Below are 16,674 nucleotides of genomic sequence, written 5' to 3' on the forward strand. Positions count from 1 at the left end.
TATCATTTTTATTCCTCATTCTATTGATGTGATTTATAACAGTTATTGATTTTCAAATGTCAAACCATCCTTGCACTCCTGGGATAAATCCCACTTGATCATGATGTTTGATCTAGTTGATGTGTTTTTGGATTCGATTTGCAAGTATTTCTTCTAAGAATTTTTGCATATTGTTCACAAAGGATATAGGTCTGTAATTTTCTTTCTGTATTATATCTTAGAATTTGGAATCAAAATAATGCTGGCCTCATAAAAGAGATTTTCAGAGTTCCATCCTGTTCTATGTTTTGGAATAGTTTGAAGAGTATTGGAATTACTTCCTCTGAATGCTTTGTATAATTCAGTTGTAAAGCCATCATGTCCTGGGTATTCAATGAGATTGATGGAAGAGTTTTTTTCCTTGATGAAAGAGTTTTGATTACTGCATCAATCTCATTTTTTGACATGTTTTTGTTGTTGTTATTGTTGTCTATATCTTGGTAGGTTATATAAATCTAGGAATTTGTCCATTTCTTTGAGGGTTTCCAGTTTATGAGTATAGTGTCCTTCACAGCAGTTTCTTATGATCTTTTTTTCCCACAGGCAGTTAGACAGTGAGAGAGACAGAGAGAAAGGTCTTCCTTCCATTGGTTCATCCCCCAAATGGCTGCTATGGCTGGCGCGCTGCGCCGATCCAAAGCCAGGAGCCAGATGCTTCCTCCTGGTCTCCCATGCAGGTGCAGGTCCCAAGCACTTGGGCCATCCTCCACTGCACTCCAGGGCCACAGCAGAGAGCTGGAATGGAAGAGGATCAACTGGGACAGAACTAGCACCCCAAGCGGGACTAGTACCCGGGGTGCTGGTGCCACAGGTGGAAGATTAGCCAAGTGAGCCACGGCGCCGGCCTCTTATGCTCTTTCATGTTTTAATGATGTCATTTATAATGTCTCCTTTTCATCTCTAATTTTATTTATTGAATTTTTCTCCTTTTTTCTTTGTTAGTCTGGTTAAAGGTTTATCTATTTTATTTGTCTTCCAAAAAAAGAGATGTTCATGTCATTGATCTTTTTGTCTCTTTGTAGGTTCAGGTTTTTTTTTTTTTTTTTTTTTTACAGGCAGTTAGACAGTGAGAGAGATAGAGACAGGGAGAAAGGTCTTCCTTCCATTCCTTCCATTGGTTCACCCCCTAAATGGATGCTATGGCTGGTGTGCTGCACTGATCCAAAGCCAGGAGCCAGGTGCTTCCTCCTGGTCTCCCATGCAGGTGCAGGGCCCAAGCACTTGGGCCACCCTCCACTGCCTTCCTGGGCCACAGCAGAGAGCTGGACTGAAAGAGGAGCAACCGGGACAGAATCCAGTGCCCCAAGCAGGACTAGAACTCAGGCTGTCGGCACCGCAGGTGGAAGATTAGCCAAGTGAGCTGTGGCACTGGCCTATAGGTTCAGTTTTATTTGTGTCTGCTCTGATCCTTATTATTTCTTGCTTCCTGCTGATTTGTGTTTTCTTTTTTTTTTTTTTTTTGGTTTGTTTTTGTTTTTCTAAGGCTTCATGTTGCTTCATTGGATCTTTAATTTGAGACATTTCTCTTTTTTTAATGTAAGCACTTAACGTTATAAATTTCCCTCTTACTACTTCTTTTGGTATATTCCACAGGTTTTGATATATTGTGTTTTCATTTTCATTTATTTCAAGAAAATGTATGCTTTTACTTTTAATTTCTTCACTCAGTAGCATGCTATTTAATTTCCAAATACTTATGGTGTTTGATAGTTTTGTTGATTTCTAGTTTTATTCTTTTACGGTCTGAGAAGTTATGTGGTATGATTTCAGTTTTTTCCAATGTTTCAAGACTTGATTTGTGGCCTTGTATGTGCTCTATCAGAGAAAATGTTCCATGTGCAGATGAGAAAAATGTGTATTCTCTAGCTGTTGGGTGAAATGTCCTGTAAATGTCTCTTATGTTCATTTGCTCGAAATCATATTTCAACTTCAGTCTATCTTTATTGACTTTTTTTTGTCAGGATCATGTGTCCATTGCTGAGTGGGGGGGGTTGTCATTCATTATTATTGTAGTCTATCTCAAGCTTTAGTTTTAAAGGTATTTGCTGTATATGCCTGGGTGGCCTTGCATTGAGTTCATATGTAATTATGATTATTCTGTCTCCTTGCTTTTTGCTTTTCACTGGCACACTGCCACCAGTACAAGTATTTAGGGAGTGAAATAGCAGTTAAGAGACCTGTCTTCCTTTCTCTCTCTCTCTCTCCCTTCCAGATGAATAAAATAAATGATTTACTTTTATATTAATAGTTCTATATGAAGCCAATGGTTTTCTATTCTATGTATCATTATCTATACAGCAATTATTTCCTTCTCCTCCCTTTCTCAAGGCACCTGCTTTAAATAATAAATTTTAATACCAGATAATAACCATAAAACAATCAAAGAGTACATTCTACTCCTCATATGATCATTTCACTCTCATATTTCATGGTTATACTCTTTTTTCCTTATTAGAGCATACAGCAATGCCATACTTTACTCTGTCCTATAAGAGTTGTTATAAATCCTTGTGTGTTTCATTCAAACCTCTATTTACTTATTTGAGAGATCGACATATGGATAGAAAGAGCTCTCACCCATTGAGATAATGCTCAAATGCCTAAAAGAGCCAGGGGCCTGAGGCTGTATCCAAGAACTCTATCCAGGTCTCCACATGGATGTCACCACAGTGGTGCCAGTAACTGGCTGAGAGAGGGGTAGGCACAGTTTTGAGCATAAGCATCAGTTGTGGAAGCACTTGTGTGCACACCTAGCAACTGGCCAGGACAAGAAGCCATCTTGTCAGCAGTAACAGCAGCAGCAGCTCGGGTGCACACACACCGCAGCCAGCAGGGAGAAAGCAACATTAGCCTGGGTGGGCTCTAGTGCATGCAAGTGTTCCAGAAATTCTACCAGAGGGAAACGTGCATGTTTCCACTGACTTAGAGTCTGTTTAGGAGGACTGCTGAGGACTGGGCACCCATGTAGGAATGTGAGGTATCCCCAGTATCTCAAGATATCACAGGATCTGGGGCTCAAACTGCCTACATGGAGCACCCACAGGCAGCTGGCTCTGAGAACGTCTGTTTCTCTAGCCAGGACAGGCTAGCAAGGCAGAGAACATCTTCTGCACCCTGTGACTGCAGGAGACCTGTGTGCTGAGACTGTGGGAATTCCGTGACTTCCCAAGAGGGCACAGTGTGTACCTGGGTCTCTGGGCAATCAATATTAGTTTTTCCACATGTTCAGAGCTCCCTAATTGCCTGGGTGGGTCACTGCAACAGGACCAGTGCTGACACTGTGCACTATGCATGCACAAATCCTTTGGGAGTGTCATAAGGCAGCATAGATGAGTATTGCATCCACTGTCGGCTAACAGCTGGGCATTTATCACCTTAGAGAAGAGATGAGGGTATGATAACACCAACAGAGGTGATCATAAAATCCCTTCTACTAAAAAGAGGAGATTGACCACACCCAACTTGGGTGTCACATGGGATACTCACCCCAACCTGGGGCACTGATCAGAACTCCCTGGTCACACCCAGCACACACCTCTGAGTGTTAACTGAAAGAGAAGACACTTCACTCAGCCACAGAGGCATAGCTCAAAGATAAGACATCAGAGGAAAAAAATCAATCAGTATTTCCACAAATGCCTAAAATTAAACAGAAATTCAGAAAACAAGCATAATAAAGACAGCATGACCCCCCAAAAGAACACAACAACACTTCAATATTAGAATGTGAAGATGAGGAGATTGATGAGATATCTTAAACAAAATTCAAAAGATTAGTCAAGATTATGCAGAAGCAAAGAGAAGCAAATTTACAAATTAAAGAAATCCATGCATGACACAAATGAAATTTTCCCATGAAATTCAGATTTTGAAGAGAAATCAAACTGAAATGTTAGAAATGAAACGTTTAATATGTCAAACAAAAAATATAATGCAAAGTCCTAACAACTGACTTTCTGAGGAATAAGAAAGAATATCCAACCTATAAGACAAATCTTTGGAAATTTTTCAATAAAACAAAAATTAGAAAAATTAGAAACAGTGCTGAGGATTTATGGGATACTGTCAAATGACCCAGCATATGGGTCATAGAAGTTGTTCAAGGTGTGGAAAGAGAGAATGGATTAGAAGGAAAGAATGAATGGATTATTTCACTGTTCAGTAAACGAAGTAGTGTTCAGTGAAATAATTAGAGAAAATTTCCCCCATCTGGAGAAAGAAAGGAATGTCCAAGTACAGAAAGCACATAGAACTCCTAATAGACATGACCAGAAAAGATCTTCACCATGACACATTGTAGTCCGACTTTCAACAAAAAACATAAAGAAAAGATTTTATAATGTGCACTACAGAAATACCAGATGACTGAAAGTTAATATCCAATAGGACTCACAACTGACTTCTCATCAGAAAGTCTACATTCTAAGAAAAAATGGAGAGACAGTCCAAGCCTTAGGAGAAAAAAATAAAAAAACTGGCAACACTGTACTCTGCAAAGCTCTCACTTATGAATGAAGGTGAAAAAAAAAATACCTTCCATAACAAACATGAATTGAAAGAATTTGCTATGAGTTGTCCAGCCTTACAAAAGGTACTTCAGGAAACACAGAAAGATAGTCATCATTGTGAAAGAGTGTGAAGGTAAAATATCACCCAGTAAAAGAACAAAAGAAACCAAAAGTAAACAATAGGAATATTTATGGAAAAATGAGAAGGCCATGCTGTTATTTATCAAAGGTAAACTTGAACGTAAATGACAGAAATTCTCAATTAAAAGATACAGGCTGGCTGAATGGATCAATAAATAAGATCCAAGTATTTGCCTGATAATGACATAAAATGAAAGTGTAGACTAAAGGAACAGAACAGAAACTTCATATTAATCCATACATCTACAACCAACTTATCTTTGACAAAGAAGCCACAATCAATTCCTGGAGCAAGTACAGTCTCTTCAAAAAATGGTGCCAGGAAAATTGGGTCTCTGCATGCACAAATATAAATCAAGACCCCTACCTTACACCTTACACCAAAATGCACTCAATGTGGAACAAGGACCTAATTGAAGGCTCAATACCATAATATTACTAGAGAGAATTGGGGAAACTCTGAAGGACATTTTGCAGGCAAAAACTTCTTGGAAAAGACCCCAGAAGCACAGGCAATCAAAGTCAAAATTGACAAATGGGATTACTTCAATCTGAGAAACTTCTGCACTAGAAAAGAAACAGTCAACAAAACACAGAAGCAACTGACAGAATGGGATAAAATATTTGCAAACAATGCAACTGATAAACCATTAATATCCAAAATATACAAATAGCTCAAGAAACTCAACCACAACAAAACAATCCAGATAAGAAATGAGCAAAAGATTTGAATAGGCATTTTACAAAGAGAAAATTCAAATGGCCAACAGACACATAAGAAAATGTTCAGGATCACTAGCCATCAAGGAAATTCAATTTAAAACAACAATGAGTTTTCACCTAACCCCAGTTAGAAAAACTCTCATGCAGAAATCAACAAACAATAAATGCTGGCTAGGATATGGGGAAAAAGGTGTCCTAGTACACTGTTGGTGAGAATGTAAACCAGTGCAGCCATTGTGGAAGACAATATGGAGATCCCTCAAAAATCTGAAAATATATCTATCATATGACCACCAATTCCACTCCTGGGAGTTTATCCAAACAAAATGAAATCAGCAGTTGAAAGAGTGATCTGTACCCTCATGTTTATTGCAGCTCAATTCACAATAGCTAAGATATGGAATCAACCCATATGTCCATCAACTCATGATTGGATAAAGAAATTATGGTATATATACACCATGGAGTACTACTCAGTAATAAAAAAAATGAAATCTTTTGCAACAAAATGGATGCAACTGGAAACCATTATAATTATTGAAATAATCCAGTCCTGGCCAGCGCTGCAGCTCAATAGGCTAATCCTCCACCTGTGGCGCCGGCACACAGGGTTCTAGTCCCGGTTGGGACACCAGATACTGTCCCAGTTGCCCCTCTTCCGGTTCAGGTCTCTGCTGTGGCCCCGGAGTGCAGTGGAGGATGGCCCAAGTCCTTGGGCCCTGCACCCACATGGGAGACCAGGAGAAGCACCTAGCTCCTGGTTTCGGATCAGCGCAGTGTGCTGGCCACAGCGGCCATTGGAGAGTGAACCAACAGAAAAAGGAAGACCTTTCTCTCTGTCTCTCTCTCTCACTGTCCACTCTGCCTGTCGAAAGAAAGAAAGAAAGAAAGAAAGAAAGAAAGAAAGAAAGAAAGAAAGAAAGAAAGAAAGGAGGGAGGGAGGGAGGGAGGGATTATGCAGTCCTAAAAGGACAGATACTATATGTTTTCCCTGAACTGTGGTAACTGATAGAGAACTTAAAATGTAATGCATTAGAGTAAAATTGATATTTGCCAGCGCCGTGGCTCACTAGGCTAATCCTCCGCCTTGCTGCGCCAGCTCACTGGGTTCTAGTCCTGGTCAGGGCGCCGGATTCTGTCCCGGTTGTCCCTCTTCCAGGCCAGCTCTCTGCTGTGGCCAGGGAGTGCAGTGGAGGATGGCCCGAGTACTTGGGCCCTGCACCCCATGGGAGACCAGGAGAAGCACCTGGCTCCTGCCATTGGATCAGTGTGGTGTGCTGGCCACAGCGCCCCGGCGCGGCGGCCATTGGAGGGTGAACCAACGGCAAAGGAAGACCTTTCTCTCTGTCTCTCTCTCTCTCACTGTCCACTCTGCCTGTCAAAAAAAAAAAAAAAAGAAAAAGAAATTGATATTTGAGATTCAATGATCATTTACAACTCTATTGTTGAGGAATAGTGTTTTTTCCTTCATACCATTTGTTGAACTGTTTACTTAGTGTGGGGTTAATCTAATGAGTATAAAGTAAACTGAAAATAGATCTTTGTAAATTATAAGAATGGTAATAGGAGAGGGAAGAGAAAAAAGTGTGAGAGTGTGGTCAGGAGAGAGGGTTAGATGGGAAGTATCATTATATCACTAAATCTATGGATATGAAATAAATGAAATCTGTGTACTTTAAATAAAAATCTTTAAAAAATTAAAAAAAAAAAACAGGCTATTAGCAGTTCTGTTTCCTTTACTTCAGACTGCAGAGACCCTAGAGTTCTGTGGAACAAGGGAATCCATTGCCTTCACCCAAACACATCTTAGTAGCTATTATCAAATCTCCTGCATGCTCCCACCCTTTCCAGCCTCTAGTAGTAACTATTTTACATTCAAATCGAGTATATGTATAACATTTCATATACATGTATTTTGAAAACAATTGAAAAACAATACAATTAATCAAATAATTTTAATTAATTGTATTTTAAAACAATATAATTTTAATAATTTAATTTATTTAATAAAGTTTAAATCTAATTTTAATAAATTTAATAATTAAAAAAACTTTAAAACAATACAATTAATTAAAAAAGTATTGGTTCTTTGAAATATAGACAAAATAGATTAACTGTTGGCTAGACTAGGAAAGAGAAAGGCATATCAAAAAAATTAGAGATGAAAAGGGAGGTATCACAATTGATAATGGAGAAATAGAAAGAATGAACAATCATGTATCAACAAATTAGAAAATCTAGAAGAATGGATAAATTTTTGGAAACACGTCACTTACTAAAATTGAATTATGAAGACATAGAAAACCTGAAGAAGGAGCTTACCTTGTGGCACTGTGGGTTAAGCTGCAAACTGTAAGCTTACATCCCATTCGAGTCCTGATTCAAGTTCCTTCTGTTCTGCTTCCAGGTTCATGCTCCTGGGAAAGGAGAGAATGGCTCAAGTGCTTGGCCTTCTACTACCCACATATGAGACCTGGATGTAATTCCAGGCTCCTGTCTCCACCCTGTTCATTCTCAGCCCCTTGAGTGTTGCCATTTGAGGAATGAACCAGCAGATGGAAGATCTTTCTGTCTCTCTCTTCTTCTCTCTGAAACTCTGTCTTTAAATAAATAAATAAATAAATAAATAAATAAAATCTTGAAAAATAAAGAGAAAGCCTGAACAAAACAATAACAAATCACTAATGAAGAGTTTCCCAAGAAAGAAGAACATATTTTTATGTACATCCAGCACTTATGTTGATGTCTATTTTTTAACTGGTACATAAAAAGTATATATATTCAAGGAGTATCAGGTGATATTTACATACATGTATACATTGTATAATGTTCAAGTCATGGAAAACATATCTACTCTTCAAATTATATTATTTACTTATGTTTAAAATACTTAAAATCCTTGCTTCTAGCTTTTTGGTTTATTTAATAAAATACACAGTACCTATAGTCCCTCCACTATGCAAAACATACTAGAATTTCCTCTTCCTATCTAACTAAAATCATGGGATGATGCTTTCTTGGATTGTTTATTTAACAATGTGGTTAAGCATCAATTATTCATCAGGGGATTCTCAAGTAAAATACATGAGAATTTCAAATAGTGCTTGAAAGCTCACTCTTTTATTAACTAATTAATTAATTAGAAATGCAGAAAGAAAGAGAGAGAGAGAGTTCTTCATCCACCATTTATTCCTCAAATGCCCACCATATCCAGGGCTGGGATAGGGTTAAGCTGAGATCTAGAAACTCAACCTGTATCTTCCACATGAGTGGCAAAGACACAATCCGAATGTAGCTGGGATGTAATCTGCTGTCTCCCATGGTACACATTAACAGGAAGCTGCCTTGAAAGCAGAGCCATAACTTGAACCCAGGCTCTCCAATAAGTGATCCAGGTGTCCCAAGTTGCATGTTAACCCTGGAAACAACAACCCACCCCGTGTTATCCTTTTTTTTAAACTTTTATTTAATGAATATAAATTTCCAAAGTATGGCTTATGGATTACAATGGCTTCCCCCCCCATAACATCCCTCCCACACGCAACCCTCCCCTTTCCCACTCCCTCTCCCCTTCCATTCACATCAAGATTCATTTTCAATTCTCTTTATGTACAGAAGATCAGTTTAGCATACATTAAGTAAAGAATTCAACATTTTGCTCCCACACAGAAGCATAAAGTGAAAACTAATAGATGATTTTTGAATGATGATGAAATCAGATCAGACCTATTGTCATGTTTAATCCCAGTGAGAGTCAAGTTGGGAATTGATAATTTCTTTTTTTTTATACAGAAGATCAGTTTAGTGTACATTAAGTAAAGATTTCAACAGTTTGCACCCCCATAGAAACACAAAGTGAAATATACTGTTTGAGTACTCGTGATAGCATTAAGTCTCAATGTACAGCACATTAAGGGCAGAGATCCTACAAGAGGAGTAAGTGCACAGTGACTCCTGTTGTTGACTTTACCAATTGACACTCCTGTTTATGGCATCAGTAATCTCCCTATGCTCCAGTCATGAGTTTCCAAGGCTATGGAAGCCTTTTGAGTTCTCCGACTCTTATCTTGTTTAGACAAGGTCATAGTCAAAGTGGAGGTTCTCTCCTCCCTTCAGAGAAAGGTACCTCCTTCTTTGAAGACCTGTTCTTTCCACTGGGATCTCACTCACAGAGATCTGTCATTTAGGTTTTTTTTTTTTTTTTTTTTTTTTTTTTTTTTTTTTTTTTTCGCCAGAGTGTCGTGGCTTTCCATGCCTGAAATACTCTCATGGGCTTTTCAGCCAGATTGGAATGCCTTTAGGGCTGATTCTGAGGCCAGAGTGCTATTAAGGACATCTGCCATTCTATGAGTCTGCTGAGTATATCGCTTCCCATGTTGGATCACTCTCCCCTTTATTTATTCTATCGGTTAGTATTAGCAGGTACTAGACTTGTTTATGTGCTCCCTTTGACTCTTAGTCCTTTCATTATGATCAATTGTGAACTGAAATTGATGACTTGGACTAGTGAGATGGCATTGGTACATGCCACCTTGATGGGATTGAATTGGAGTCCCCTGGTATGTTTCTAACTCTACCATTTGGGGCAAGTCAGCTTGAGCATGTCCCAAATTGTACATCTCTTCCCTCTCTTATTCCCACTCTTATGTTTAACAGGGATCACATTTCAGTTATGTTTCAACACTTAAGAATAACTGTGTATTAATTACAGAATTAAACCAGTAGTATTAAGTAGAACAGACAAAAAAAAAACTACTAAGAGGGATAATGTATTAAGTTGTTCATTAACAGTCAGGGCTATGCTGATCAAGTCAGTGTTTCTCATAGTGTCCATTTCACTTCAACATGTTTCCTTTTTGGTGTTCAGTCAGTTGTCACCGATCAGGGAGAACATCTGGTATTTGTCCCTTTGGGACTGGCTTATTTCACTCAGCATGATGTGTTCCAGATTCCTCCATTTTGTTACAAATGATTGGATTTCATTGTTTCTTACTGCGGTACAGTATTCTAAAGAGTACATATCCCATAATTTCTTTATCCAGTCTACCGTTGATGGGCATTTAGGTTGGTTCCAGGTCTTGGCTATTGTGAATTGTGCTGCAATAAACATGAGGGTGCAGACTGCTTTTTTGTTTCCCAATTTCAATTCCTTTGGGTAAATTCCAAGGAGTCGGATGGCTGGGTCGAACGGTAGGGTTATCTTCAAGTTTCTGAGGAATCTCCAGACTGACTTCCATAGTGGCTTGACCAGTTTGCATTCCCACCAACAGTGGGTTAGTGTCCCTTTTTCCCCACATCCTCGCCAGCATCTGTTGTTGGTAGATTTCTGTATGTGAGCCATTCTAACCGGGGTGAGGTGAAACCTCATTGTGCTTTTGATTTGCATTTCCCTGATTGCTAGTGACCTTGAACATTTTTTCATGTGTCTGTTGGCCATTTGGATTTCCTCTTTTGAAAAATGTCTATTGAGGTCCTTGGCCCATCTCTTAAGTGGGTTGTTTGTTTTGTTTTTGTGGAGTTTCTTGATCTCTTTGTAGATTCTGGTTATTAACCCTTTATCTGTTGCATAGTTGGCAAATATTTTTTCCCATTCTGTCGGTTGTCTCTTCACTCTCCTGACTGTTACTTTTGCAGTACAGAAACTTCTCAATTTGATGCAATCCCAATAGTTGATTTTGGCTTTCACTGCCTGTGCCTCCCGGGTCTTTTCTAGAAATTCTTTGCCTGTGCCGATATCTTGAAGGGTTTCTCCAATGTTCTCTAATAACTTGATGGTGTCATGTCATAGATTTAGGTCTTTAATCCCCGTTGAGTGGATTTTTCTGTAAGGTGAAAGGTAGGGGTCTTGCTTCATGCTTCGGCACGTGGAAATCCAGTTTTCCCAGCACCATTTATTGAATAGACTGTCCTTGCTCCAGGGATTGGTTTTAGATCCTTGATCAAATATAAGTTGACTGTAGATGTTTGGATTGATTTCTGGTGTTTCAATTCTGTTCCATTGGTCTATCCATCTGTTTCTGTACGAGTACCATGCTGTTTTGATTACTACTGCCCTGTAGTATGTCCTGAAATCTGGTATTGTGATGCCTCCAGCTTTGTTTTTGTTGTACAAGATTGCTTTAGCTATTCGAGGTTTCCTGTGCCTCCATATGCATTTCAGCATCATTTTTTCCAGATCTGAGAAGAAGGTCTTTGGTATCTTGATTGGTATTGCATTGAATCCATAAATTGCTTTTGGGAGAATGGACATTTTGATGATGTTGATTCTCCCAATCCATGAGCATGGAAGATTTTTCCATTTCTTGGTATCCTCTTCTATTTCTTTCTTTAAGATTTTGTAATTCTCATTGTAGAGATCTTTAATGTCCTTGGCTAATTTTATTCCAAGGTATTTGATTGTTTTTGTAGCTATTGTGAATGGGATTGATCTTATCAGTTCTTTCTCAGCCATTGCTCTGCTTGTGTATACAAAGGCTGTTGATTTTTGTGCATTGATTTTATATCCTGCCACTTTGCCAAACTCCTCTATGAGTTCCAATAGTCTCTTAGTAGAGTTCTTTGGATCCTCTAAGTAAAGAATCATATCGTCTGCAAAGAGGGATAGTTTGACTTCTTCCTTCTCAATTTGTATTCCTTTAATTTCTTTTTCTTGTCTGATGGCTCTGGCTAAAACTTCCAGAACTATGTAAAATAGCAGTGGTGAGAGTGGGCATCCCTGTCTGGTTCCAGATCTCAGTGGAAATGCTTCCAACTTTTCCCCATTCAATAGGATGCTGGCCATGGGTTTTTCATAATTTGCTTTGATTATATTGAGGAATGTTCCTTCTATACCCAATTTGCTTAGAGTTTTCATCATGAAAGCGTGTTAAATTTTATCGAATGCTTTCTCTGCATTTATTGAGATAATCATATGGTTTTTCTTTTGCAGTCTGTTAATGTAGTGAATCACATTGATTGATTTGCGAATGTTGAACCATCCCTGCATACCAGGGATAAATCCCACTTTGTCTGGGTGGATGATCTTTCTGATGTGTTGTTGCATTCTATTGGTGAGAATTTTATTGAGGATTTTTGCGTCTATGTTCATCAGGGATATTGGTCTATAATTTTCTTTCAGTGCTGCATCTTTCTCTGGCTTAGGGATTAAGGTGATGCTGGCTTCATTAAAAGAATTTGGGAAGATTCCATCTTTTTTGATTGTTCTGAATAGTTTGAGAAGAAATGGAATTAGTTCTTCTTTAAATGTCTGGTAGAATTCAGCAGTGAATCCATCTGTCCTGGGCTTTCCTTGTTGGGAGGGCCTTTATTACTGTTTCAATTTCTATTTCAGTTATGGGTCTATTTAGGTTTTCTGTCTTCCTGGTTCAATTTAGGTAGGTTGCATGTGTCCAGGAATCTATCCATTTCTAATAGATTTCCCTGTTTGCTAGCCTACAAGTCCTTGTAGTAATTTCTGATGATTCTTTTTATTTCTGTGGTGTTTGTTGTTATGTTTCCTTTTTCATCTCTGATTTTATTGATTTGGGTCTTTTCTCTTCTTTTTTTAGTTAGTTGGGCAATGGGGTGTCAATTTTGTTTATTTTTTCAAAACACCAGCTCTTCACTTGGCTGATTTTTTGTAATTTTTTTTGGATTCAATCCTGTTAATTTCTTCTCTGGTTTTAATTATTTCTCTTCTCCTACTAGATTTGGATCTGGTTTGCTGCAGTTTCTCGGTTCTTGAGATGTGCTGAAAGCTCATTTACTTGGTGTATTTCCAATTTCTTGATATAGGCTCCTATTGCTATAAACTTGCCTCTCAATACTGCTTTTGCTGTATCCCATAAGTTTTGATATGTTGTGCTGTTATCCTCATTTACTTCCAGAAAGTTTCTGATTTCTCTTTTGATTTCTTGAATGACCCTGTGTTCATTCAGGAGCATGTTGTTCAGTCTCCATGTGTTTGCATACTATCTGGGGTTTCCTGAGTTGCTAATTTCCAGCTTCATTCCGCTGTGGTCTGAGAACCTGCATGGTATGATTCTAATTCTTTTAAATTTGCTGAGACTTGCTTTATGACCTAGTATGTGATCAATCCTAGAGAAGGTTCCATGCACTGCTGAGAAGAATGTGAAATCTGTAAATGTAGGATTGAAAGTTCTGTGGATATCTGTTAGATCCATTTGTGCAATAGTGTCAATTAAATCTGCTGTTTCCTTGTTGATCTTCTGTCCGGATGATCTACCTATTTCTGAGAGTGGAGAGTTGAAGTCCCCCAGTACTATTGTATTGGAATTTAAGTCTCCCTTTAAGTCCCTTAACATATATTTTAAATAGACCGGTGTCCTGTAATTAGGTGCATATACATTTATAATAGTTACATCTTCCTGTTGAATTGAACCCTTAATCATTATATAGTGCCCCTCTTTGTCTCTCTTAATAGTTTTTGTATTAAAGTTTATTTTGTCTGATATTAATATGGCTACACCTGCTTTTTTTTTTTGGTTTTTGTTGGCATGGAATATCTTTTTCCAACCTTTCACTTTCAGTCTGCATGCATCTTTGTTAGAGAGATGTGTTTCTTGTAGGCAACAAATAGTTGGGTGTTGTTCCTTAAGCCAGTCAGCCAATTGGTGTCTTTTAACTGAAGAGTTCAGTCCATTAACGTTTAATGTGACTATTGATACATAGTGACTTTGCCCTGCCATTTTCCCAGAGATATTTTCTAGTATATGCTTTGAATTTACCATGCTCTTTTACTGGTAGGTGTTCTTCCTTTACCTTCCTTCATATTGATGGCCATGTTTCTGTGTTTCTGAGTGTAGCACATCTTTAAGTATCTTTTGCATGGCCAGACGAGTGGCCACAAAGTCTTTCAATTTCTGTTTGCTATGAAAGGTCTTTATTTCACCTTCATTCACAAATGAGAGCTTTGCAGGATATAATATTCTGGGCTGGCAATTTTTCTCTCTTAGCACCTGTGCTATGTCTCGCCATTCTCTCCTAGCCTGTAGTGTTTCTGATGAGAAGTCAGCTGTGAGTCTGATTGGAGATCCTCTGAGAGTAATCTGACGTTTCTCTCTTGCACATTTTAGGATCTTTTCTTTATGTTTCACTGTGGTGAGTTTAATTACAACGTGTCGTGGTGAGGATCTCTTTTGGTCATGTTTACTGGGGGTTCTATGAGCTTCCTGTACTAGGATGTCTCTGTCCTTCTCCAAACCCAGGAAGTTCTCTGCTAGTATCTCACTAAAAAGGCCTTCTAATCCTTTCTCTCTCTCCATGACTTCAGGAACTCCTAGAACCCGAATGTTGGTTTTTTTTAATAGTATCCTGTAGATTCCCAACAATATTTTTTAGATTTCTAATTTCCTCTTCTTTTCTTTGGTTTGACTGTATCATTTCCTGTTCTCTGTCTTCTAAGTCCGATATTCTCTCTTCTGCTTCACCCATTCTGTTTTTAAGGCTCTCTAATGTGTTTGTCATTTGATCTATTGAGCTCTTCATTTCATTTTGATTTCTCTTCACTATCACACTTTCCTGTTCTACTAGTTTTTGCATTTCATTTTGATTCTTCCTTAAAGTTTCATTTTCACGAGAGAGATTTTCAATCCTGTCCAATAAGGATTTCTGTAGTTCAAGGATTTGCTTTTGAAAACTTCTAAATGTTCTTATCATAAAGTTTTTGAAATCCGTATCTTGCATTTCTTCTATCTCATCATCTTCATAATCTTGGCTTGGGGTGTTTTGTTTATTTGGAGGCATCATAGTGTCATTGTTAATCTTGTTCCCTCGATTTCTGTGTTTATTGCTTGGCATGGTTAATTCTTTTTCCCTCAAGTGTTTTTTTTTTTCTTTATACTATGTCTGTGTTAAGTGGACTGCCTGCTGTTGGAGGAGCCTTGGAGGCTTGAGCTGGGTATGGCCTGAGAGCTCTGCTTGGTTCTTCCGGGTTACGGGTGTGCAAAGGTGACACCCTCAGGTTATGCGTGATAAATCTCTCTTTATTTATTTATTCATTTATTTATTTTATTTTTTTTTTTTTATTCAGGAGGTAAGTAATACTCCAAGGCTGAGCAGAATGGATGGTATTTGGCTTCTGATCTCTGGCTTCTACCCAAAGAGTCTGTGTAGGCTCGGTTTCTCCTGCAGACTCCCACTGGGTTGCCTAGGCTACTGAATTGTAGCCTTAACTCTTCCCTTTTATTACGTATATCCCAAGCAGGGCTTGTACCCCCACCATGTTTTTTTTTTTTTTTTTCCTTCTCTCCTGTAGTCAGTCTGGTGAACTTTCCCACTTCAAAGCCCGCTTCCCTCTAAAATTCTGTCTGCCGTTTCCCTGCCAATGTCTCCGGTTACTGAGCTCACCTCCCCTTCCAGCGCCGATGTTTGGACTCGGAGCCCTGGGCGTCCCTCCTGTCCCCACTGGTGTCAGTGTCACATCGACTCCCCTTCCCGCACTGGCGCGCAGACTCTGCAGCTCCCACGGTTCAGCTTCTGCGCGGTGGGCAACCCTGCTCTCCCAGTAGGTTCTCTGAGTCACAGCCACTAGATCCGGAAGAGTTTCCTCTGCAATTTTTTTCCTGATCCTTTTTCTGAGGCTACCGTAAATCCGCTTTTATTAAACTAAATTTTCCCGGACTATCAGTACGCACCCTCACTATTCCGCCATCTTCCCGTGTTATCTTTTAATACCATTTCTCCATGAATGTTTTAAAGCCCCTTGTATTATGTATTCACTATTTTAAATACCCTTGTTAAAATCTGATGGCTATAATATTGAATGTAGGAAGCCATACCTTCCAAACTCCCCCAAGAAGAGAGTTAAAATACTGTGTGATTCCATTTCTGTAAAGTTAAAGAAAGGAACAACAATTTCTATTGTTTTAACTAAGAGTAGTGGTTAACTGTGGGAAAAGCAATGACTCAAAGGGCAAATAAAAGGAATATCTAGGTTTCTGTTAATGTTATTTTTCCTGATCTGAGTAACATGAAAATTCATGAGCTGAGTTCATATGATCAGTAAACAGTTTGATATATCGCAATTTTGAAAGTGCTTTTGTGCATGAATTATGTGTCAGTATATATTAACACTAAGTGAATTACTTCTTTGTGTCAAAATGTGAAGAAAGTAAAGCATATATAAATTGTTAAAAAGGAAAATACATAAAAGATAATATAAGACAATCATAATTTCATATATATGAACTATCTCACATACCAAGACACTAAGCAACATATTGAAAGTTGTAACAGGGCCAGCTCTGTGGCACAGTAGGTTAAT

The sequence above is a fragment of the Oryctolagus cuniculus genome, chromosome 7, assembly GCF_964237555.1.
Source record: "Oryctolagus cuniculus chromosome 7, mOryCun1.1, whole genome shotgun sequence".
Lineage (NCBI taxonomy): Eukaryota > Metazoa > Chordata > Mammalia > Lagomorpha > Leporidae > Oryctolagus > Oryctolagus cuniculus.